Here is a 27,494-nt window from a genome sequence, read left to right as displayed (position 1 = left end):
ATAGTTTATTAATTTTATTTTATGTATTTTAAAATATATTTCATAAAATAAATCAGTAATTCTTAGATTTTTTTCTTACTATACCCCCACTTTTTTTTATTTATTTCCGTAATACCCCTATTTTCAAAAATAATTCCGTAATACCCCTATTTTGGGACAAAAACTGACGCATGCAGGTCCCCATCAATGGCGGAACCCACAACTGCGCCATCAAAAAGGCATGGCGGAACTGCCACTTCCGCCATTGACCAGCATTGTTTTGCGTGTCTGAATTAAAATCTCTAAAATATTACTACAAAGAAAACAACATGCAACAACTTACTGTTGTTGTGCCATTGACCTTTTTTTTTTTTTTTTTTCGTTTTCAATCCAGATCCACAAAGAACAAGATCCAATCCAATGAATTGTGTTGTTCCTGCAGAACTGAGTATAGATTTAAGACCATCTTTCTTCCCCATCGCTAATTTCCTCTAAAACTTCAATCACCATAGCTTTTTCATCTTCATTCCATAACCCACTTCCTCCTAAACCCACTTCAATCTTCATCTTAAAAACAAAATCCAGAAATCACAATAAAAAAAAATCTCAACTTTCAATAAAAAACCAAACCCAAAACTTCAAATTAAGCACTTTTCAATAATAACATCAATCTCAGATCTAAAAAAAATCAATTTTGAAAAACAATTTTCTCTTCTTCTCAAATCTTTTATTTGGTTATGTTTCTTTTTTTTTTTTTGGTTTTTTGAGATGATGATGGTTGTGATGGTAGATGGTGATGAAGGTGGAGGTGGTTATGTAGTGATAGGGGGTGGTTGTTTTGTGGTAAAAGAAAAATGGTGGATTGATGGAAGAGAGAGAAAAGGGAAAGTGAAGTTTCCTTCCCCCAAAATTAACAGCAAACGAGAAAGAAAATATTGTATTTAATTTTTTATAAAATTTAAATTAATATCCCTATTTATCAATGTTTTAATAATCATTTTACTTTTAAAATATTGTAATTTTAGTAAAATTTTGATTTTTTAGAATGTATAAATTACAAAATTACCCATGTGAGAAAATCACATATATATTTAAAAATTAATTATTTTATTATTTATATTTTATTAATTTTATTTTATGTATTTTAAAATATATTTTATAAAATAAATCAGTAATTCTTAGATTTTTTTCTTACTGTACCTCCACTTTTTTTTTTTATTTCCGTAATACCCTTATTTTCAAAAATAATTCCGTAATACCCCTATTTTGGGACAAAAACTGACGCATGCAGGTCTCCATCAATTGCGGAACCCACAACTGCGCCATCAAAAAGGCATGGCGGAACTGCCACTTCCGCCATTGACCAGCATTGTTTTGCGTGTCTGAATTAAAATCTCTAAAATATTACTACAAAGAAAACAACATGCAGCAACTTACTGCTGTTGTGCCATTGACCTTTTTTTTTTTTCTTTGTTTTCAATCCAGATCCACAAAGAACAAGATCCAATCCAATGAATTGTGTTGTTCCTGCAGAACTGAGTATAGATTTAAGACCATCTTTCTTCCCCATCGCTAATTTCCTCTAAAACTTCAATCACCATAGCTTTTTCATCTTCATTCCATAACCCACTTCCTCCTAAACCCACTTCAATCTTCATCTTAAAAACAAAATCCAGAAATCACAATAAAAAAAAATCTCAACTTTCAATAAAAAATCAAACCCAAAACTTCAAATTAAGCACTTTTCAATAATAACATCAATCTCAGATCTAAAAAAAATCAATTTTGAAAAACAATTTTCTCTTCTTCTCAAATCTTTTATTTGGTTATGTTTCTTTTTTTTTTTTTGGTTTTTTGAGATGATGATGGTTGTGATGGTAGATGGTGATGAAGGTGGAGGTGGTTATGTAGTGATAGGGGGTGGTTGTTTTGTGGTAAAAGAAAAATGGTGGATTGATGGAAGAGAGAGAAAAGGGAAAGTGAAGTTTCCTTCCCCCAAAATTAACAGCAAACGAGAAAGAAAAGAAAAAGCAGGTGGCCCCAATGGCGGAAGTGATAGTTCCGCCATGCCTCCTTGATGGCGCAGTTATGGGTTCCGCCATTGATGGGGACCTGCATGCGTCAGTTTTTGTCCCAAAATAGGGGTATTACGGAATTATTTTTGAAAATAGGGGTATTACGGAAATAAATAAAAAAAGTGAGGGTACAGTAAGAAAAAAATGTTACTTCTTTAGCGGTTTTATCTGGTTTCGGGCGGTTTAATTAATTATGCTCAGCCCTATGTGAGAGATGGGTATTAAGAAAGAAAAAACTTGAATCGATGATCATTGAATCATCTTGCATAAACTGTGAAAAGATAAAGAAAACTACAAAAAATTGTTAAATGGCGGTTGGAAGATAAAAAAAGGAATTGAAGGGAAGTTATAATTATTTTTGTCATGGCATAAATGTAATTGTTGTGAAGGGTATTTTTGGAAGAAAAATAGGTTACACCAAATTTGAAGTTTTCCCATTATTATCTTAATAATATACAAACCCAAACCCATGTTAGGGAAATTTTGCTTATTTGTCCACCTCTAACCACATTCTTGCCAAATCATCATCAAATAATATTATTTCCATTCCATATTTAGTTTTATTGCCATGTTGGATGCATGAGTTGGATGCAAATTCAAACTTTGAAGAAAATAAAAGAGTGACTTTTGTCTTTGCCAATTCAAATAATAAATTTTTACCATTTTAAACTTAGAGTAGTCCAACTTGGTTGCTTGAGTTGGAAGTAAAATTTAAATGTTTGAATTTCCCCCCCTTCTTTTGGCTAAAGATGCAAACATCGGCCTTCCACTTAACATGTATATCCGGCCCACCACATGGTCTTTCTCTTTTGGCAACAAAAAAAAAATGGTAAACCCTCACAAGAATCCAAAGAAACAAAGCACACGTGATACACAATTTGGGCAACCTCTCCCCTTCACGCCCACTGTTCCAGAATTTCTCCTCCCTAATCATACAAAGATCTGAACCATGAAGAAGAAGCCAAAATCCCTCCTCTGCACCCATTAACCAAAGCGCTCAAACCTGTCACTTTCTCAAAACCTCTTCTCCCAATTTTTTCCCAAATCGTGATTACCAACACAGAGGTTCCAGGCTGGAATACAAGAGTTGTGGTATGTACATTTGAATTTTGAATTTGAATTTCCCCCCTTCAGTTTTAGGGTTAATATTTTAATCTGATTTGAGTAGTAGTATATGTCGCGGCGTGAAAAAAATCCTCGAGCATGAACACTCGAAAAGAAACAGAGTCGCCACCGAATTTTATTTATCCCAAAGAAGGGAAAGGAAAATATCGAGAAAACCTTGAGGAGTGAGAAATGGGTTCGGGAGTTGGTTATGCGAGGGGAAGGTATTAGCACCCCTCACATCCGTTGTACTCAACGGGAACCTTTTATAGGGAAATGTTTGTTTGCTTTAATGTGTTTTTTAATGTTTGCTTGATTACTCGTTTCTTGCTTCATCGATGGAAAAAGTTTTTTTTATTTATTATTATTATTACGGATATGGGGAAAAATGTTTTTGTTTTTTATTATTGTGCCCGACAAGATGTTGAATCCTGCTCCTACGTATTCTCAGGTGCAATGGAAAAATCAGGGTTTCGTAGTTCAGGGTAAAAAATGTTTATGGGTTGGTTGCTTTTAGACGCATGACGTCTAAGTCGCATCCTCGTATTTAAACGCTGCTTGTATGCTCGCACTTCGGAGGCTTAAGCGTGGTTTGTATTACGAAGAATGTCGCATTCTTGTATTTAAACGTTGCTTGTATGCTCGCACGGTGGAGGCTTAAGCGTTGTTTGTGTTACGGAGAAAGGACAAAAACGTCACCCGTTTTGTGAAAAGAGTTTTACTTTTACCGTGCGCGAGGGCAGTGGAAAAGGTTTGAGTGTGTTGAGTTGATTTTATGAGTTTTTGTGAAAATGTTTGAGAATGAGGATGGTCCGAGACACGAGTCATACGTCAGGGCCTCGAAGCCATCCGGGTAGAGAAAGTCATACGTCAGTCCCTTCCTTTTTTATCCTTTTAATCTTAAGTCATTTTAGTTTGATTTAAAGAAATCAAAAGAAAAGATTAAGAGATGTTTTTTACGTGTTTTAAGGTTTGAGAATGAGAATGGTCCGAGACACGAGTCATACGTCAGGGCCTCGAAACCATTCGGGTAGAGAAAGTCATACGTCAGTCCATTCCTTTTTCATTCTATTTAGTGATTAAGTATTGAATAAATTTAAGCAAGACGAAGAAGAAACAAATCAAGCTAACAAAGTATAGACAACAAGCTCTTATTTGAATAAGCACTTATATGAATAAGCACTAAAAAATAAATAAACCGCCGCTGGGGGTGTAAACTGAGGTCTGAGGGTGAGGCAATAGCAAAGCTGCAACACCAAGCCCAGCCCAGTTCGTCCAAAAAAACAAGCAGAACAAAAATGATTCAGCGTGTCATCAGGATCAGGGTGCGGGATAGGCTTCACAGATCTGGGCTTTCTGATTCATCAGATGGCTTAGATTTTACAATAATCAAACAGATCTCAGCCTTTCACCAGATCCAACAGACATGTTTTAAACTTGGGAGGCAGCCAATGACGCGCGGACACGTCATCGTCTTCAACCTCCTTCACCTTCTTCACGTTGAAGAATCAACAACAAGAAGCCATGAAAGCTTCAAGTGAAGCTCACGGCCAAACACAACATCATCAATTCTTGACCAAAAATCAAAAGTTTATATACCATTTCGCTCGAAATCATGCGTAGATCATGAATATAAACTTAGATTTTTTAAAAGGTGTTTTTATCTCAAAAAAAGTTCGAAACTTTAAAACCCAAAAAAACTTTAAAATTCACATTTGAACGAATTAAACAAAATTAAGGGTTGTAAAAGCTTCAGTAGGTGTTCATGAGTAAAAAACGTTTAGAAACCTACTTGTTTTGAGGCTTGCTTAGGTGGGTTAACACCTACTCCTTTCTTGGCTATTTTGAATCTTGTGTATGCTCCTCTTGACGGTTTTCCTTCGTTTTTATTGTTGTTTCAAGCTACTGGAAGTGTTTAGAGGCTTTTGGGTGAAGAAGATTGAAGTTTGGAAGGTGTTTTAGTCAATTTCGGATTTTGGAAAAAGTGATGAAAAGAGGAGTTTTTTTTGGTTTTTTTTTCTTCTCCGTCCTCTCTCAAAAATCGTTCTCCTTACTTTGTGATTTCTGCTCTCAATTTATAGAGAGTGTCTGAGTTCTCATGTCCAGTGGATAAAATGGAGTTTGGATTTTCTATTGTTTTGGCACAAAATATGGTTTTGGCAGGGATCAAAAAGGGAATGGAGTGGCTGCACTTTTGCTTTGAGTGTATTCATGGGGAAGACTGAACTTATTTTGGGAAAAGATCATGAAAAGAAGAAGCTGAAAATAAGGGATGAAGGAGGCGCATAGCAGCAACAACAGTGTTGTTGTTGTTTTTTTCTCTTTTTTTTAATTTTTTATTATTATAATAATAATAATAATAATAATAATAATAATAATAAATAAGTGAAAAAATAGAAAATAAGTGAAAAATAAAAAAATAATTGTAAAAAGAAGGTAGGACAAAATTAGGGTATGACAGCTGCCCCTATTTAATTATCTTGGACCCATGAGTATGAATGACCTTTGTCATTATAATCTTGAGGTGCAAGGTAATTAAATACAAATGCCCTAATTTTGCTCCACGGAGAAAAATGAATTTGATGATGATAAAGAATGAGATCCACTTCCCTGGAAAAGTCGGATACTCAAGGTAGAGATGATTCTGATTTTATTCAGCCGCCCACACTGAAGGTCAATCCCTTGATCTGTGATTCGATCTTATTCAGCCGCCCACACTGAAGGTCAATCTTTGGTTTGATCTCATTCAGCCGCCCACGCTGAAGGTCAATCTTTGCAAGTGATTTTATCCAGCCGCCCACACTGAAGGTCCATCTTCTTTTGATCTTATTCAGCCGCCCACACTGAAGGTCGATCCTCTTTTGATTTTATTCAGCCGCTCACACTGAAGGTCAATCTTCTATTTTGATTTTATTCAGCCGCCCACACTGAAGGTCGATCCTCTTTTGATTTTATTCAGCCGCCCACACTGAAGGTCAATCACCTTTGATCTTATTCAGCCGCCCACACTGAAGGTCAATCATCTTTTGATCTTATCCAGCCGCCCACACTGAAGGTCGATCTCTGAGGTAAGTGATTTTATCCAGCCGCCCACACTGAAGGTCAATCCTTGGTTTGATCTTGTTTGCCACTTCACTTTGTAAGTTTCGAAACCTAACACTTGTTCTTCACTTTGCTTTGAAAGTTTTGAAACTCAACAATGGCTCTCCACTTCGCTTTGAAAGTTTTGAACCCTGGATACTCCACTTTGAGAGTTTTGCAATTGGATACTCTGCTTTGAGAGCTTTGCAAGTAAAGTGATCTTGAGATCCCATTGGGGATAAGACAATCTTGTTCAGCCACTTTTGCTGAAGGTTGATCCTTACTGATGAGGTGATGCTCTTCTAGGAGATTCTGCTGGGGATGTGCTTTTAAGATGTCCTGTCTAAGGATTCTTCAAAAGATTCGCTGGGGAGAAAGCTGGACATCTTTCAATTCAGACTTGCTAGGGAAAAGGTGACTCTACCTTGCTTGAGATTGAAGGCTGAAGGTTATACTCTGTGGGGAGAAACCTTTGAATCTGCTTTTGAATATCTTGGATGATGCAATCATTGTTTATGCATGTCTTAATGCCTAAAGATGCAAAGCTAATGCAAATGAATTTGTTGATTCATGATATGTATGATATGTCTTTGTTTTTTGGGCATATTGTTGATGCATGAATGCATGAAGTGGAACGCATGACTAGTGCATGTGATGATCATTGGGACGAGTAGAAATTGGATTTTTTTACGAACGGATGCTAATGACAATTGGGCTCAAACAAGTGCCAATGGCATTTAGGCTGCAAGGTGGGTGCTAATGACAATTGGGCTTAAACAGGTGCCAATGGTGATTAGGCTGCAAAGTGGGTGCTAATGACAATTGGGCTTAAACTTTGCCAATGGTGATTAGGCTGTGAATTGGGTGCTAATGACAATTGGGCTTAAACAGGTGCCAATGGTGATTAGGCTGCAAAGTGGGTGCTAATGACAATTGGGCTTAAACATGTGCCAATGGTGATTAGGCTGTGAAGTAGGTGCTAATGACAATTGGGCTTAAACATTGCCAACAGTGATTAGGCTGTGGGTGGTGCCAAGCGAGGTTGGGCTTTGAGGGTGTGCCAATAATGATTGGACTTTTGAGAGTACCAATAACGATTGGATTTTGGGTGTGCCAATGACGATTGGACTTTTGAGTGGGTGCCAATAACGATTGGGCTTTGGGTGTGCCAATGACGATTGGACTTTTGAGTGGGTGCCAATAACGAGTGGGCTTTGAGTTGGTGCCAATAACGATTGGACTTTTGAGTTGGTACCAATAACAATTGGATTTTGAGTGTGCCAATGACGATTGGACTTTTGAGTTGGTGCCAATAACGATTGGGCTTTGAGTGGGTGCCAATAACGATTGGGCTTTGGGTGTGCCAATGACGATTGGACTTTTGAGTGGGTGCCAATAACGAGTGGGCTTTGAGTTGGTGCCAATAACGATTGGACTTTTGAGTTGGTACCAATAACAATTGGATTTTGAGTGTGCCAATGACGATTGGACTTTTGAGTTGGTGCCAATAACGATTGGGCTTTGAGTGTGCCAATGATGATTGAACTTTTGAGTGGGTGCCAATAACGATTGGACTTTTGAGTGGGTGCCAATAACGAGTGGGCTTTGAGTTGGTGCCAATAACGATTGGACTTTTGAGTTGGTACCAATAACAATTGGATTTTGAGTGTGCCAATGATGATTGGACTTTTGAGTTGGTGCCAATAACGATTGGGCTTTGAGTGTGCCAATGATGATTGGACTTTTGAGTGGGTGCCAATAACGATTGGGCTTTTGAGTGGGTGCCAATAACGATTGGGCTTTGGGTGTGCCAATGACGATTGGACTTTTGAGTGGGTGCCAATAACGATTGGGCTTTGAGTGTGCCAATGACGATTGGACTTTTGAGTTGGTACCAATAACAATTGGATTTTGGGTGTGCCAATGACGATTGGACTTTTGAGTTGGTGCCAATAACGATTGGACATTTAAGTGGGTGCCAATAACGATTGGACATTTAAGTGGGTGCCAATAATGATTGGACTTTTGAGTGGATACCAATGACAATTGGATTTTTGAGTGGGTGCCAATAACGATTGGGCTTTGCTTGAGGATATTTGATTTTCTGTCTAGTCTCGAGGTTATTGAGTTTGTGGTATGGGGGATACCAGATGAATAAAATGACGTGATTAATGCGTGATGTCGATTTGCTACAATGAAATGACATGATTAATGCATGAAGATGATTAATGCGATGATTTGCATGTTACTATGAATGCCCCTGCAGTGGGTGAGGATTGGTTTAGAACCGGTGAATGTTCAAGGCTTTTTGTAGAAATGTGGCCTGATGTTGTGTCAACATAATCCCGACGCCCATTCCGGACTCAACAGTTGCGGATGTATGCTAGATTTGGCTTGGCCGCCTTGAAGGTATGAGGAGGAGTTGCCCCTGTGTAACCTGTCTTGCCCTAGTCAATTGTGTCTTTGAAGTGATTAGCTAACTCACTGATATTGGTGACCCTTTTCTAGGAGGTATGTTCTTTGATCAAACTGGCATTTTGGAGGTGCAACCCTGATTGCCCCATTCTTGAAATGTTTTGGCCGGACCAACGAGATCTTCAGGTGCCCCTAGTCACAAGGGTTCACTCTTGATTGTCAGGATCCCAAGGTGGTTTGCCCCTAATTAGGAACATCTTGAACCAGTTCGATAGGTCTTGAACACCTGGGTTTTGATGCAGCTTCCATGATATGGTCTTGAGCATTTTTCCCGTACTGAATGACCCTTCTAGGGAATGTCCCTCTTGGTTAATTGAAGTTCCGAGATAGTTGCCCCAGATTGGACCGAACTTCTTGCTGATCACTTGGTGACTGCTCATAGTTGAAACTTCCTTTTTGTTAAGTGTTGATTTGCAGATAAACCTGTTTATTCAAAATTGTAATTCTAATGCAATGTGCATGCTAGTTTTGAAATCAATATTGAGATGAAATTGATGTATAGTGGATGAATATTGCGAAAGAGGGTGTGAAAATATGATATCAACACTGATGATTTACAAAAGATCTTGGGAGTCAGGTTAACGCAACCTTGCAACCGCATGCTTTCGAAATAAACCTTACTTCAATTAGGTCTTTTGAGGGTTGTAACGTGGTCTGGTTCACGGTTTTTGAATAAAAGGATATAAGGCACAAAATTTTATTTTAACCCACCTCATTCTCCATGACGTTCTTCAGTCCTACGTTCAATTAATTCAACCTATGCTCTCAAGTTCCAAGAGATTTTGGAAATGCGATGATGATGATACAATGGCTTAGAGGTCAATGATGTCTTTTGACGTGACAGTCACTTACTTTTTGTTTTGGTCATATGACTTTGATTTCATTGGTGACGCTTTTTTTGTTGTTTGTAATCCCTAATTTTTGCCTGAACTATTTTTGAGTTTTTAGTCCACCGGGATGCCCTAATTTTTGCCTAAGTCATTTTGAGTTGTGACTTAGCGGGATTTTCTTTCTTCTTTTTGTTGGAGAATTGTGACTGCCTTGATAAAGGTTGATGAAAACAAATTCTCTTTTTGACTCTCTTTTATTTCCTTGAGATTGTGTGATGTGTTCAAGGAAGGAAATGTGATTGATCCTCGAATGAGATGTTCTTCTCTTGAAACTCGAACGCATGGTCGAATTAACTGAACACTACCCTGCCCCGGGTTAAAATTGCGGGTTTTTTCGTATAGAAAGAAACACCAACTTCTAGGCTCAACATGGGTGACTACGGATTATCTTCCTTATTTCTCCGGTGTTTGGGGATTTGAAACAATGCCTTACATCATCAACAAAGTTTTATCCGAAAGCATACTGTAGCAATTTTGGTTATTTCGTTTTTCATCATTCTCCCTCCAATCTTTATTCAAACGGATTTGATAATGAAAGAAATGAAATGAGTGAAATATATATATTTTGCTTTTGTGGAGAAGAGAGAAAAGTGAATGGACATGAAAAGATTAATTTCAAACATGCATACACATTTTATTATGATTACTATTGCGAATAAACAAGTTTAAGCACAAATTAAACTTTGCAAATAGGAAAATTACAAAGATGAAAATAGTCTAATGATAATCAGTCCTTGAGCTTGATTCCTTTTTGACCGGTTGGCAACCTTTAAACTTTTAGACGGCCTCTAGCAGCGGACTATCTTTCACATTTGGCTTGCCATCCTTGAAAGTCAAGACCTTCCCATCGATGAGCTCTTGTACTAGATGTTTGAATGCTATGCAGTTATCAATGGAATGACCTTCAACACCCATATGAAACTCACAACTAGCTTTATCATCATACCAAGCCGGAAACGGTGGTGTCATGGGTTTTAGAGCCCTGGGAATTACCATTCCATTATGCACTAGATATGGAAGAAGTTGACCATATGACATAGGAATCAGATCAAAGACCTTTCTTTTGGGAGTGGCAGCATTAGTTTCCTCCTCCTTCATTTTGGTGAAACTGTTTGCAGGCTCTTTTGAGGTACATTGATTGCCCATAGTAGCTTGAATCTTACCACTCTTGATCCCCATTTCAATCCTCTCACTTATCTTCACCATATCAGAAAAACCAGTTGAAACACTGCCGACCATTCTTTCAAAATATGCCCCTTGCAGAGTGATAGTGAATATGTCCACTAGTTCGGCTTCTAAGAGTGGAGGACGAACTTGTGCAGCTAACTCTCTCCAACGTTGAGCATAAACCTTGAATGACTCGCTCTTCTTTTGAGACATGTTTTGTAACTGAGTACGATCCGGAGCCATATCAATGTTGTATTGGTACTGTTTAATGAAAGCATTTGCCAAATCTCTCCATGAAAGGATACGGTTCCCTTCCAACTGCATGTACCAGTTGAGTGATGCCCCAGTGAGGCTATCTTGGAAGCAATGCATCATGAGTTTGTCATCTTTAGCAAATGAGGCCATCTTCCGACTATACATAATCAGATGATTCTTTGGACAGCTAAGACCTTTATACTTCTCAAAATCAGGGACCTTAAACTTTGGCGGAAGCACCAAGTCTGGCACTAAACACATATTTGCAAGGTCTATGGGGTCACCTCCACCTTCCATCATGCTTAGACGGTCTTCAATAGCCTTGAATTTCTGTCGAGCTTCCTCCAGCTGAGGAACATTAGAATTAACCTTTGGCACATCATCTAATAACCCTAGACTCTGATAAGCATTTCTGGGATCATCCAGATTCTCTTGTTGTGAAACAAAACCTTGTTGGACCAGAGGGACTCTAGTCTGGGTATTCTGAGGAGACTGTTGAACTTCAACCCGATTCTGTGGAGTATACCCAACGGGCAAACCAAAAGTTGGCCAAACTGTGTTTACTGCTGAAGTTCCTCCTTGGGGTGCGGGAACCGCGGTTTCAACCACAACTGGCTGCGCTGGTTTGTTCAGATTAATCAACAACTCAAGAGCCTTGTCCAATTTTTCAGTCAATTGTGCTACCTCGCCCTTCAAAGCATCGTGCTGGTCTTGCCAATTCTCCATGACTAGTCTTGAGATGTTTCTTGTCAAATACCGGCGTCGGGAATATGACTGGTTATATGAACGAATGGAATGAGATGTAATTTATGAATGAAAATGCATGCGAAATTTTTAATTCCTTTTTTTAGTCATTTTGGTTTAAGTGAATCGTAGACACATTGTTATCATAAGCGTTCCGGGATATAAGAAAAATTCAAACTTTTACTTCCCATGATTGAAAAAACTTTATGCTTATGTAACTAGTGTTTGTTTAGTTCCTTGAAAACAAAAATGCACATGCATGATTATTGTTACGAATGCATGAATGCAAGTAGTATTCCATGCAGCAGATCAAGCGAACCGTAACAGATTAGGTGTAAATTTTGAAGGCCAACGGCTCAGAGTTACCTGCAACCCATCCCGATCTCACATGTTTATTCTAGGTTTGACACGGTTCCTAAATTCATAGGTAAATCTTTAGGAGACGATGTTCGTGTTGCAGCAGCTCATAACAAACATCTACTAAAGATAAACCTCCTCTAGGTGAGGTTGGTACATCAACCGGGAGGGTCAACATAACGCAACCATCGACTCGGTTCCTAAACAGAGGTTCAAGGTCATAGGTTTCATTTTAAAAAAAGGTCCCCAAGGTCACGGATCCATCCAGGGAACGTTTCGGTCCTCGAGTCATACGTCAGGCGAACCGATATCCCTAAGACGAATCTACCCCAAGTGGGAGTATCATGCCAACCCTCGAGTCATACGTCAGGCGAGCTAGCAATCAACCCCCGATGTGTCTTAAGTTTTCCTCAAGTCCGGGTATAAGACTTTTCACTCAGTAACCAAGTAACCGGCCCAAGTGGTAAAAAGGAAAAAGAAAGGAGATGAAGCAGAAGAGACAGATAATATTCAAACAAATATGCAATATAATATCAAAAGCAATAAAGCTAAAGCATAAATAAGGCATGTTAAAGCAAACAAGCGAAAACCCCCTAAATTAGGCTTAACTCTCAAAAGGTTTGTTCTCCCAAGCAGAGTCGCCAGCTGTCGCGGCGTGAAAAAAATCCTCGAGCATGAACACTCGAAAAGAAACAGAGTCACCACCGAATTTTATTTATCCCAAAGAAGGGAAAGGAAAATATCGAGAAAACCTTGAGGAGTGAGAAATGGGTTCGGGAGTTGGTTATGCGAGGGGAAGGTATTAGCACCCCTCACATCCGTTGTACTCAACGGGAACCTTTTATAGGGAAATGTTTGTTTGCTTTAATGTGTTTTTTAATGTTTGCTTGATTACTCGTTTCTTGCTTCATCGATGGAAAAAGTTTTTTTTATTTATTATTATTATTACGGATATGGGGAAAAATGTTTTTGTTTTTTATTATTGTGCCCGACAAGATGTTGAATCCTGCTCCTACGTATTCCCAGGTGCAATGGAAAAATCAGGGTTTCGTAGTTCAGGGTAAAAAATGTTTATGGGTTGGTTGCTTTTAGACGCATGACGTCTAAGTCGCATCCTCGTATTTAAACGCTGCTTGTATGCTCGCACTTCGGAGGCTTAAGCGTGGTTTGTATTACGAAGAATGTCGCATTCTTGTATTTAAACGTTGCTTGTATGCTCGCACGGTGGAGGCTTAAGCGTTGTTTGTGTTACGGAGAAAGGACAAAAACGTCACCCGTTTTGTGAAAAGAGTTTTACTTTTACCGTGCGCGAGGGCAGTGGAAAAGGTTTGAGTGTGTTGAGTTGATTTTATGAGTTTTTGTGAAAATGTTTGAGAATGAGGATGGTCCGAGACACGAGTCATACGTCAGGGCCTCGAAGCCATCCGGGTAGAGAAAGTCATACGTCAGTCCCTTCCTTTTTTATCCTTTTAATCTTAAGTCATTTTAGTTTGATTTAAAGAAATCAAAAGAAAAGATTAAGAGATGTTTTTTACGTGTTTTAAGGTTTGAGAATGAGAATGGTCCGAGACACGAGTCATACGTCAGGGCCTCGAAACCATTCGGGTAGAGAAAGTCATACGTCAGTCCATTCCTTTTTCATTCTATTTAGTGATTAAGTATTGAATAAATTTAAGCAAGACGAAGAAGAAACAAATCAAGCTAACAAAGTATAGACAACAAGCTCTTATTTGAATAAGCACTTATATGAATAAGCACTAAAAAATAAATAAACCGCCGCTGGGGGTGTAAACTGAGGTCTGAGGGTGAGGCAATAGCAAAGCTGCAACACCAAGCCCAGCCCAGTTCGTCCAAAAAAACAAGCAGAACAAAAATGATTCAGCGTGTCATCAGGATCAGGGTGCGGGATAGGCTTCACAGATCTGGGCTTTCTGATTCATCAGATGGCTTAGATTTTACAATAATCAAACAGATCTCAGCCTTTCACCAGATCCAACAGACATGTTTTAAACTTGGGAGGGAGCCAATGACGCGCGGACACGTCATCGTCTTCAACCTCCTTCACCTTCTTCACGTTGAAGAATCAACAACAAGAAGCCATGAAAGCTTCAAGTGAAGCTCACGGCCAAACACAACATCATCAATTCTTGACCAAAAATCAAAAGTTTATATACCATTTCGCTCGAAATCATGCGTAGATCATGAATATAAACTTAGATTTTTTAAAAGGTGTTTTTATCTCAAAAAAAGTTCGAAACTTTAAAACCCAAAAAAACTTTAAAATTCACATTTGATCGAATTAAACAAAATTAAGGGTTGTAAAAGCTTCAGTAGGTGTTCATGAGTAAAAAACGTTTAGAAACCTACTTGTTTTGAGGCTTGCTTAGGTGGGTTAACACCTACTCCTTTCTTGGCTATTTTGAATCTTGTGTATGCTCCTCTTGACGGTTTTCCTTCGTTTTTATTGTTGTTTCAAGCTACTGGAAGTGTTTAGAGGCTTTTGGGTGAAGAAGATTGAAGTTTGGAAGGTGTTTTAGTCAATTTCGGATTTTGGAAAAAGTGATGAAAAGAGGAGTTTTTTTTGGTTTTTTTTTCTTCTCCGTCCTCTCTCAAAAATCGTTCTCCTTACTTTGTGATTTCTGCTCTCAATTTATAGAGAGTGTCTGAGTTCTCATGTCCAGTGGATAAAATGGAGTTTGGATTTTCTATTGTTTTGGCACAAAATATGGTTTTGGCAGGGATCAAAAAGGGAATGGAGTGGCTGCACTTTTGCTTTGAGTGTATTCATGGGGAAGACTGAACTTATTTTGGGAAAAGATCATGAAAAGAAGAAGCTGAAAATAAGGGATGAAGGAGGCGCATAGCAGCAACAACAGTGTTGTTGTTGTTTTTTTCTCTTTTTTTTTAATTTTTTATTATAATAATAATAATAATAATAATAATAATAATAATAATAAATAAGTGAAAAAATAGAAAATAAGTGAAAAATAAAAAAATAATTGTAAAAAGAAGGTAGGACAAAATTAGGGTATGACATAATCCCAAAAAAAAAAAAAATTAGGGTATGACAGTATATAAGTGATGCTTTGGGTTTCATTTGTTTCATCTGTCTATGTTTTCAGTTTTGATTTTGATTTCTTTTTTGATGTTTTGTTGTTTTTTTTTAAAACGCAGAGATTTTGTTGAATTCAAAGTTGGATCCTTTATTGCTGGAGAAAAGCAGACAAACAGAGGTAAGAGATTAATAATTTTTAAAAATAAGAACAAAGAAAGATGAAACAGACACACCCTTTTTCTTCTTCGGTTTTGTTTGTTCTCTAATTGATGATGCACCTCAAATGTTGTTTTGTACATAGCTTATTTTATCAATATGTTAATATCTGGTTTTGTATGGTAACAAGTTTTAAGCATCAAGTATGAAAGAGTTCAAATTAATGATGTTGGAGAGTCGATCAAATTGAAGGTATAATCATGGCTTCAAACTGGTTTTGTATGGTAACACTGTTTGGAGACTACCTTTAATATAGTTTACATTTTTAGTTAAAACTATATTTAATTCTCACATTGGCATAAGAATGTTTTAGTTGAAACTGTAAAAACTTTTTATAAAGTTTGGTTTGATGGAAGGTTTTTTGAATGTTTTAGTTGTTTTTAGTTTCATTGTTCTGTTTATAAGCTCAAGAAACTTTCATATTTGGATATATGTTGCTTGATTGAAGGTTTATGAAAGAATCCCACATGAACAAGACAATGGTTGTTCTAAAGGCTCTTAAGTAATATGCTCACTTTATTAAAAAGGAACTAAATATGTATCTATTCATACAATTTCAAAGCTCCATTTTGATTATAGAACTTCCAATTATTCGAGATAGCACAATAATATGCATGTAGAAAATTATCTATTTATTTCCAAGAAACTAATAAGTGTTCACCGTAGAATGCATATTAAAACCTCTCTCTCAAATGAGTGTTCACTGCAGAACAAACTAATTAATCCTTTACTTATGATTGTTAGAGTTACAGGTTCATTTTTATATTTTTTTATTTATTTTTGAGTTTTGTTTGCCCTTTAATCAGAGGAGCACCACAAGTTTTGAGAGATGCAGTGGTTTTTATAATTTCACCATAATGTAAAGAGAAACACTAATATCACGATGGTCCTATTAGATATATTATATCATGCGTCATAATTCAATTTTAAGTCATTTTCATGTCTTACTTGAATATTTTTTGTGTGACTCTTTTATTAATCGGTGATGTGTGACTCTTTGCAGGTCTGCTTTAATTACAAGCTACAAATAGTGGCTCATGGATTCCTTTTCATTCACTGGATTTGTAGTGTTTCATTGGAATAGTCTTGGCCAAAGTTTTACTGTTCTTATTTTTGAAACCGTTTATTAGTTTGAGTAAGATTCTTAATTTGTTTGTGTTCTATCGGATTTTAAACTTTTCTGCTATATATTGAGTTTTTTTTTTCATTCATGTTTTCATTGAATAATTGGGTGTAATGTTACCCAGAAAATCCTAAGTACTTTGATGGTATCTCAATTTAGAAGCATTGTTATACTTTTATACCAAAAATAGAGTCATGCACTTACCATTGGCAGGACAAGGGATACCGGAATATATACTTTTGATCGTTTTATATATGATTTGTAGCATAACTAAAATTGTTAATAGCTATGTAAATTCAAAAAACACGGGGTGCACCGAAAGGGTTATGTCTATGCGTATATCAACTTTGTAAATATTATAGAACGATTGTGTTATGTATCTTTATTATAATTAAGTTCCAATTGTTATATTTAGAAAAAACAGGGGGAGCGTCCCATAAGGATTATTTTATGTAGTTGTATTATGTGAATTAACATATGTCTAAATTTGTTATTGAAGTACATTATATATATATATAATTGAATCATATAAACGAATTGTTATCTGGGCACCCTTTGCGGTGCACGTGTATAAATACGGCTAATTGTTCCCGTGAGCTAAGATCGGTTGGTAGGGACATCGCACTATTTGTGCAGGAGATCGAGTTTGAACCCGAGACACTTCACTTATTCACCTTTAAGGTGGAATTTCTAACCACCAGACAAAAAAAATACGGCTAATTTAATATGATTAAGAATTGTCATTCTCATCCACACAACTATTTATCGTATTAGCATGCTATATATATATATAGAGGGATCAAATTACACCGGTGTAACATTTGAGTAATGTTACACCGCTCAATAACGCTTTAACGAATACAAATTTTACAAAATTTACCGTTTGATTGAATGTTTATATTGTATAGATCATCTATGTTAAGTTTTATAAAAATCTAAAATCGTTTGATATGTTTTTGAGATAGGTCAAGATTGACGATATTCAATAAAAACACATAAACCATTAATCTTCATCGGTCTCAATATCCGATAATTAGTTTTAATCAGAACCATCTATTTTAATCTAATGGTTGATAAATATTTTCTCATCATTCTCATATATACATACATACCATTCTCATATGATATGCCCCCATATATATATATATATATTTTGAATTTCGTGATATTAAGGTAAATTTTACGGATGCTATTTATCGGATATTTATTGTACAAAATTACTACAAGACGGTGTTTCCCGTGCGTTAGCACGGGCACTAGAGAGAGAAAAGGGAATGTGAAGTTTCCTTCCCCCAAAATTAACAGCAAACGAGAAAGAAAATATTGTATTTAATTTTTTATAAAATTTAAATTAATATCCCTATTTATCAATGTTTTAATAATCATTTTACTTTTAAAATATTGTAATTTTAGTAAAATTTTGATTTTTTAGAATGTATAAATTACAAAATTACCCATGTGAGAAAATCACATATATATTTAAAAATTAATTATTTTATTATTTATATTTTATTAATTTTATTTTATGTATTTTAAAATATATTTTATAAAATAAATCAGTAATTCTTAGATTTTTTTCTTACTGTACCTCCACTTTTTTTTTTATTTCCGTAATACCCTTATTTTCAAAAATAATTCCGTAATACCCCTATTTTGGGACAAAAACTGACGCATGCAGGTCCCCATCAATGGCGGAACCCACAACTGCGCCATCAAAAAGGCATGGCGGAACTGCCACTTCCGCCATTGACCAGCATTGTTTTGCGTGTCTGAATTAAAATCTCTAAAATATTACTACAAAGAAAACAACATGCAGCAACTTACTGCTGTTGTGCCATTGACCTTTTTTTTTCTTTCTTCGTTTTCAATCCAGATCCACAAAGAACAAGATCCAATCCAATGAATTGTGTTGTTCCTGCAGAACTGAGTATAGATTTAAGACCATCTTTCTTCCCCATCGCTAATTTCCTCTAAAACTTCAATCACCATAGCTTTTTCATCTTCATTCCATAACCCACTTCCTCCTAAACCCACTTCAATCTTCATCTTAAAAAAAAAATCCAGAAATCACAATAAAAAAAAATCTCAACTTTCAATAAAAAATCAAACCCAAAACTTCAAATTAAGCACTTTTCAATAATAACATCAATCTCAGATCTAAAAAAAATCAATTTTGAAAAACAATTTTCTCTTCTTCTCAAATCTTTTATTTGGTTATGTTTCTTTTTTTTTTTTTTGGTTTTTTGAGATGATGATGGTTGTGATGGTAGATGGTGATGAAGGTGGAGGTGGTTATGTAGTGATAGGGGGTGGTTGTTTTGTGGTAAAAGAAAAATGGTGGATTGATGGAAGAGAGAGAAAAGGGAAAGTGAAGTTTCCTTCCCCCAAAATTAACAGCAAACGAGAAAGAAAAGAAAAAGCAGGTGGGCCCAATGGCGGAAGTGATAGTTCCGCCATGCCTCCTTGATGGCGCAGTTATGGGTTCCGCCATTGATGGGGACCTGCATGCGTCAGTTTTTGTCCCAAAATAGGGGTATTACGGAATTATTTTTGAAAATAGGGGTATTACGGAAATAAATAAAAAAAGTGAGGGTACAGTAAGAAAAAAATGTTACTTCTTTAGCGGTTTTATCTGGTTTCGGGCGGTTTAATTAATTATGCTCAGCCCTATGTGAGAGATGGGTATCAAGAAAGAAAAAACTTGAATCGATGATCATTGAATCATCTTGCATAAACTGTGAAAAGATAAAGAAAACTACAAAAAATTGTTAAATGGCGGTTGGAAGATAAAAAAAGGAATTGAAGGGAAGTTATAATTATTTTTGTCATGGCATAAATGTAATTGTTGTGAAGAGTATTTTTGGAAGAAAAATAGGTTACACCAAATTTGAAGTTTTCCCATTATTATTGTTATATAGATAGATATAGATATAGATATAGAAGATAAATATAGACATAGATAAAATAAACAAATATATTATTATAAAATAAAATAAGAAATAAAAACCTACCCCAAATTTTCATTCCCTAATTCCCAAAATTTCTATACTCCTATCGATTGTACCTTCAGTTATTCCTTCTTCAATCAATTTCACGCTCCTCCATCAATTTCTATACTCACGAACCAAGAACCTGTTCTTCTCTATTCCTTTCCTATTTCGAAATTTCTCTACCGCAAGAATGCCTTCAAGACTAACAAACCCTTCAAACCCTAAAGTTTTGAAACGCGACGGCCACAACGTTTGCTGCGATTGACGAAGGTTCTTGCGATTCACAAGGTATATTGTTTGCTTGCTTGCATCTTCTAACATATTTCTTCTACTGAATGTTTCAACAAATTTTCTTATTTTCCCATTATTGACCTAATTGCTCTTTATTATTGTATTGACCTAAATTTTATCTTAATTTTGTTGCTGTTGTCGTTGTTGTTGTTGTTGTATGCGATTATTATAGTCTCCACACACACACACACACACACAACATGTTTGATGAAATGTTTCATTGGAATCATCTATACATTCATCTCCTATTTATCGATACCCATTTCCCTGAATCCACTTATTATGTTCTGTAAAACAATGTATTTGATGAAATGTACCATTGCATCACACACGTTTATGTCTAAATTTTTCTAGAGGTAGTTAAATTCTTGTGTTGCCACTTGTCACACAATCACGTAGAAAATCTGTTTCTAGCCCATTCATTTTCTAAGCAGGTTCACTCCATAGTAGTTAATCCCGGATCCCGGAGCGGAGCGGCCAGCCCCAAAACTGGGATAGCGGCATCCCGGGGAGCGGGATGGCCGGGATGCCGCTATTGTTTTTTATTTATTTATAAATTACATAAATAATACTATAAACATATAATTAATGTAAAATTAAACAAACATCTCAAAATCCATAAAACATTCATAAATTAAAAATTAAAAACACAAATCTCAAGTCTACAACACCTTCTTCATTTTTGTCAAAAAAAAAAAACACCTTCTTCATCATAAAGTAACTAAAAATTACCAACAAAAGTCAAGCAAAATAAATAAGCAAAAGTCAAGTATCCAACACTTAGATTAATAAAGTAACTAAAAATTAAAACTCGAGTTCATCATCAAAGTCTAAGTCTAATCATCCGAGGTTGAAGAAGAAACAACAGATGAAGGTTGAAGAAGAAACAACAGATGAAGGTTGAAGAAGTTTGGATCTTGAGAGTGAGAGAAGATAGTACGATAGCGTGAGAGAAAGAATGGATTGCGTCTAGGGTTTAGTTAGGAGTAAGTAACAGTTTTAAAGGTAAAAAACCAATTTTACCCTTACTAAAATGAGTGAGATTTCAAAAATGGCCTTTAAAACCCATGAAAACACAATCTCAGTCCTAACCCGGGATGGCAACCCGGGACCTGCTCCGCTCCGGTCCACTGGGAACCTGCTGGGATCCCACCGAGAAGCTTAGCTGCGCCGTTCCATCCCATCCCATCCCGGCAGAGCTCCGCTCCGCTCTGCTCCACCGGGATCCCACTGGGATCGCCCGGGATTGACTACTATGGTTCACTCCTTTTTCACAATCAAATGTCATAATTTGATTTTTTGTAGTTTTCTTTTTTAAGTTTTGATGTGCTCTTAGTATTGACCTGTGCATACCCAGGAACTGAATCAAGACAATGAGTGCATTTTCTATGTTTTAAATTTCATTGAGTAACTACTCATGTTCTCTTGTACAGAAAAAAGAACACAATTATGGTGCAGTCGCAGAGGCATATTTTCTCGATTCTTCGTTGTATTCGTAAGAGAGTGGTGCATACCAATAGTTCGGCTACAAACCTTGTAATTTATCGCTTTGGTTCTTCTCTTTCACAAGGTTAAAAGTGTTTCTTCTGTTCCTATTTTTATATTTTTTAAATTTTCTAGTCACAAGTTATTCAAGTTTGCAAGGGTTTATTAAGAACATTTTTTTGGGTATTGTAGATTACTTACAGAGCCAATGGTCAACAAGTTTGCCAAGTATCTCGAGGCCTTTTTATTATTGTTTTCAATATCAGGTAAATTCTTGTTTCAATTGCACCATTATCACTGATGTATTCATGTTTCAACAAATCATCATTGTGATACGCAATCTAGTACTAAGTGTTGTCAAATAGCGGCTATAATTGCAACATAGTGTTGTAGCGTAGCTGGATTTGAACAAACTGCTATTTTCCCCTTATCTGAGATTGAGACACTGCTTGGTTTAGAAGTTTGGTGCTTAGGTTTAGTTGGAATGGAGGGCATCTTGTACTCTCATTTATAACAATTGATTTGATGTTTACCACATGTTTGTTCCTGCTGTGATTTGTGTATTACTAGCAACCCAAATTTTTTTAACCAGTCTTCACAAATTATGCACACTTTATTTATAATGTAAAATTTTACAAGAAAAGTACATGATGCACACTTTATTTATAATGTAAAAATTTACAATGCTTAAGGGCATTATGAGTGTGAATTTGTATTCACAATATAAGGATGGTATCTATTGAGCTTTTATGACTTGAATGCAATTCGATGCTGCGAGATAAAATATGAGCCTAAATTTTGAGACTATCGGCTGCCTCGGATGACACGAAAGTAATCGATGATGAATATTATAAACTGTTGCTAGTATTTGGAAGCCTCATTGAGTAAAAAACATTATGAACTCTTGACGCATAATGTAAAAGTTGCCTGATGCCTTCGATGCGATATCGATATGAATTGAATTTGATTCATTCATAATATAAGGGATGGATTATTGGATGACTCGATGATCCGTAAGGAATCAAATAATATTATTTGTTATATAAATTGTTGCTAGCATTTGGATGCCTGATTGACCGTAAAAAAACATTATGAACACTTTACTCATAATGTAAAAGTTGCCTGATGCCTTCGATGTGATATTGATATGAATTGAATTTGGTTCGTTCATAATATAAGGGATGGATTTTTGGATGCCTCAATGACCCGAAAGGAATCAATGAATATTATTTATTATATAAATTGTTGATAGTGTTTGGATGCCTCATTGACCGTCAAAAAAAGTATGAACTCTACTCATAATGTAAAAGTTGCTTGATGCCTTCGATGCAATATTGATATGAATTGAATTTGATTCGTTCATAATATAAGGGATGAATTATTGGATGCCTCAACGACCCGAAAGGAATCAATGATATAATGTGAATGACCACTGAGAAACATAATTTGCTCCGTTTTATAGCTGTTGGGAAGTCTCGATGACTGGGATGGAATCCAAGCATTACTGGTTCAATTACTTTTGTAAGTGTTGGCTGCGTAGACGACCCTCTAAACGAAGCATTGTGAACATTTTACTCAAAAGTCGGATGATGACTTGATATGAATTTGTATTCATAATGTAAGGGATGATATCTATTGTAAGCTTTTATGATTCTAAACACAATTCTTGACTGTGATTTGCCCCTATGAGATGGGATCATATTCCATGATATTAAAAAGGGTTGGTATATATGAGCCTAATGACCCTGAGTTTGATTGCAGGAATCAATGGATATTTTTTGCTTCTTGAGTTTTGTAAGTATTTGGATGCCTTCATGACCATTAAAGAAACTACACAATGAACACTTTATTCATAATGGGAAAGCTTGATGATGCCTAAACATTAGTTTGAATATTAATTTTTAATCATTACAATATTAAGAATGTTATATTGTGTTTTTATAACCCTAAATGTTAATTTTTATAACCGGACTTCATTTTGATTGCCGAACCTTGGATGAGTTTTCATGCTTTCCCTAGGTCTTGGTTATCTAGATCATTTACTGTAAATAGTAGAGATCATTTACAAGTTATGGTGCTTATGTAATATTAATGTGTGTCCTAATGTTATTTCATATGATGATCAACAAGTTTCTTTTTCTTTTTGTTCAAACAACAAAACTTTTTGTATTTCTGCAATCTATGCATCCACTTGTTATCTGAAAAGAAGAAGAATTTGGCAAAAGTTGACTGATCTTCAAGCTCAAGTCAGTTTACCTTGGTGTTTCATGGGTGATTTCAACACAATACTGGGTGCACATGAACATCGTGGCTACTATACTCCTTCTAGAACTCCTATAGAAGATTTCCAACTATGGACTAACTCCAATCACCTTCTTCATCTACCTACTTCTGGTGCACAGTTCACATGGTCGAATGGAAGAGTTGGTTTAAGACACACTGAAAGAAGGTTGGACAGATCCATTTGTAACCAAGATTGGATAGATAATTGCTCTTCTATTGCTTGCTCAACTCTTATTCGGAACAGGTCAGACCATTATCCATTGTTGCTTGAATTTAAGTGTCATAATCATACTTTTAAGTCTAGTTTTAAGTTTATGAGAATGTGGTCAACTCATGAGAGCTGCAGAGAAATAATAGAAACTAGTTGGCGTGAAAGAGTCATAGGTTGTCCTATGTTTATTCTAAACTCGAAGCTGAAGAGACTAAAAGAGAAGCTAAAAATATGGAATAGAGAATTTGGCAACATTCATGATCATGTAAAGCAAGCTGAAGACAATTTAAAGAATGTTCAACAACAAATTCAGATTACTGGACACACTGATCAACTCATGTTTTGTGAAAAATCAGCTCAAGGTGAGTTGGATAAAGCTTTGGAAAGGCAAGAATTGTTTTGGAAGGAAAAAGCTAGGATTAATTGGCATCTTGAAGGGGATAGAAATACATCATATTTCCACAGGCTAGCCAAGATTAAAAACACAACCAAAATCATCTCCTCTCTTAAGCACAATAATGATGTTCTCACTGAACCAATTCAAATTGCTGATCATCTGGTGAATCATTTCAAAAACTTGTTTTGCACTAACTCTTCTTTGCAGGAACAGTTGCTTGTGGACGAAGTCATTCCTTCTTTAGTTAGTAACAATGTCAACAATTTGCTAACAATGTTACCATCTAAAGAAGAAATAAAAAGTGCAGTTTTTGGTCTAAATAAAGATGGAGCACCAGGTCCTGATGGATTTGGAGCTTACTTTTATCAAACTTACTGGGATATCATCCAAAATGATGTCATAGATGCAGTCATGCAGTTCTTCATATCAGGATGGATTTTGCCAAATTACAACTCCAACACTCTTATTCTTATTCCCAAGTCTTCCAATGCAGATTCTATTGATCAATACAGACCCATTGCCTTAGCCAATTTCAAGTTCAAAATAATTTCAAAAGTCTTAGCAGACAGATTAGCTCAAATCATGCCTTCAATCATTTCTAGAGAGCAAAGAGGATTTATTCAAGGGAGAAACATTAAGGACTGCATCTGTTTAGCCTCAGAAGCCATAAATCTCTTGCACAAAAAATCTTTTGGTGGAAACATTGCTATGAAGATTGATATTTCTAAAGCTTTTGATACACTCAACTGGGATTTTCTGCTTTCAGTTTTGGAAAAATTTGGCTTTAGTCGTGTTTTCTGCAACTGGATTGAAGTGATTTTGAATTCTGCTACCCTCTCTATTTCAGTTAATGGATCACAACATGGTTATTTCAAGTGTTCTAGAGGAGTGAGACAAGGAGATCCCTTATCTCCTCTCCTTTTTTGTATAGCTGGGGAAGTTTTAAGTAGGGGAATTGCAAAATTAGTTGAGGATGGCAAGTTAGATCTTATCAAAGGTTCAAGGCATACTTTTGTTCCATCTCACTGCTTGTATGCTGATGATATTATGGTGTTTTGTAGAGGTAAATTGTCTGGCATCATTGCACTCAAAAGCTTATTCACTAGGTATGCTAATTGCTCAGGACAACTTATCAATGCAGCTAAGTCAACTATTTTTTCTGATGGTGTTTCTCAACCCAGACTAGACAATATTGTGAACTTGATCGGTTTCAAGGTTGGTCCTTGCCTTTTAATTATTTGGGTGTTCCAATCTTTAAAGGTAGGCCAAAAGCCAGTTATTTTTATCCCATTGCGGACAAAATCAAGACAAAGCTTTCAGCTTGGAAAGCTTCCCTTCTATCCATTGCAGGTAGAGTTCAACTAGTCAGGTCAGTCATTCAGAGTATGATGGTGTATAGTATTTCTGTTTATGCTTGGCCTATTCAGCTCCTTAAAAATATTGAGACTTGGTCAAGGAATTTTATATGGAGTGGGGATATCAATCAAAAAAAGCTAGTGACAGTGGCATGGAAAAAAGTTTGTACTCCTCTTGGTGAAGGTGGTTTAGGCTTGAGATCTTTGCTTAGATTAAATGAAGCTGCTAATCTTAAATTATGTTGGGATCTTTTGCTTTCAAAGGAAGATTGGGCCATTATCCTAAAGAAAAGGGTTCTAAGAAATGGTAATGTCATCAATCATCATGTTTTCTCTTCAATATGGAGTAGTGTAAAAACAGAGTTTTCAACTGTTATGAACAATTCTAGTTGGAAAGTTGGTACAGGACAAAAGATCAATCTTTGGCTTGATTCTTGGTGTGGAGGTACTCTAGCTCAAACCTTGAATGTTAATCAAAATGTTTTAGTCTGGCTCCCTTCTAAAGTCAGTGACATAATACATGATCAAAAATGGAATATTCCCTTTCATTTGGAACTGCTATTTCCTACTCTTAAAAACATTGTTCAGAAGGTCACTCTTCCTGTTGAACCATTGGAAGATCAACTTTGCTGGAACAATGATTCTTCAGGTGTTCTTACCATGAAAGATGCTTATGATTTTAAGAGACTGCATTTTCCTGTCAAAGCATGGGCCAAAACCATCTGGTGCAAAGAAGTGCCACCCTCAAAGTCCTTGCTAGTTTGGCGACTGATGCAAGACAAGATCCCTACTGATGATAAACTCGTGGAGAGAGGTTATAGCCTTCCTTCTATCTGCTCTCTTTGTCATATTTGTTCTGAATCTACTTTCCATCTATTCTTCGAATGCAATTTTGCGGTTAATCTTTGGCGATGGTTAGCTTCTATTCTAGGCAAGGCACTTCATTTTCAATCTTTAGAGGATATTTGGAAGTTTTGTGATAGCTCTTGGACACCCCAATGCAAAGTTGCCATCAAATCTGCTGTGATCAATATTATGAGTGCTATATGGTTTGCTAGGAATAATGCTAGATTCAATAACAAACCTACGCATTGGAAAGCTGCAGTGAATTGGATTCAATCCAATGTCTCTTTGGTTGGGAATAAAACCAGCTGTTGCTCTTATTCTTCCATCACAGACTTCATAATTCTAAAGAAATTCAATGTGTCAATCCATCCCCCAAAGGCTCCGGTTATTAAAGAGGTCATTTGGCATCCTCCTTTTGGCCAATGGGTAAAGTGCAACACTGATGGAGCTGCAAATAACATCACAGCATCTTGTGGAGGTATTTTTAGAAATTGTAACTCTGAGTTTCTTTGTGGCTTTGCAGAAAATATTGGCCCAAATTCAGCCTTCATAGCAGAGCTTTGTGGAGCTATGAGAGCAATTGAGATTGCTGCTAATCATAATTGGCATAATCTTTGGCTAGAGTCAGATTCTTCTTTAGTAGTAATTGCTTTCAAATCTCATGATTTAGTGCCCTGGTCTTTAAGTAACAGATGGTTTAATTGCTCTAGGCTTCTTAGAAACATGAATTTTGTTGTATCTCATATATATAGAGAGGGGAACCAATGTGCTGATGGACTTGCTAATGTTGGTCTTAGTATAGAAAATTTCACCATTTGGTATGAAATTCCTCAAGCTAGTAGGGACAGTTATTTTGCTAATAGATCAGGTAGGCCTAATTTTAGGTTTATTAACTTTTAAGGGAGGTTTTGGCCTAGTCCCCCTCCTTTTTTGTAAGCTCTCTCTCCTTGTTCTCTTTTATCTATATATATATATATATATATATATATATATATATAATTTTTGAGGTAGTAGCACTTTGCTACTCCTCCTTTTTGGCTAAAAAAAAATAAAATGTAATTATGTATTGTGAATTGCCATTGTGAGATACAATATGTTTTCTTAATCTAACTATG

The 27,494-nt window shown here is 36.2% G+C and overlaps 2 long non-coding RNA genes across 2 annotated transcripts; one reads left to right on the top strand and one right to left on the bottom strand.

The window, feature by feature from the left end:
• Window positions 1-104: 104 nt before the first annotated feature.
• LOC123915664 lies at window positions 105-18,521 on the bottom strand. Its single transcript, XR_006811948.1, has 3 exons — window positions 18,346-18,521; window positions 1,417-1,637; window positions 105-546 (listed from the first exon to the last, which is right to left on the bottom strand). It is a non-coding gene; the product is annotated as an uncharacterized LOC123915664 (long non-coding RNA).
• LOC123915663 lies at window positions 2,928-16,945 on the top strand. Its single transcript, XR_006811947.1, has 3 exons — window positions 2,928-3,146; window positions 15,302-15,360; window positions 16,402-16,945. It is a non-coding gene; the product is annotated as an uncharacterized LOC123915663 (long non-coding RNA).
• Window positions 18,522-27,494: the final 8,973 nt, after the last annotated feature.

Source organism: Trifolium pratense, linkage group LG3 (assembly GCF_020283565.1).
Source record: "Trifolium pratense cultivar HEN17-A07 linkage group LG3, ARS_RC_1.1, whole genome shotgun sequence".
Classification (NCBI taxonomy): domain Eukaryota; kingdom Viridiplantae; phylum Streptophyta; class Magnoliopsida; order Fabales; family Fabaceae; genus Trifolium; species Trifolium pratense.
This window is presented reverse-complemented; position numbering and strand designations above follow the sequence as displayed.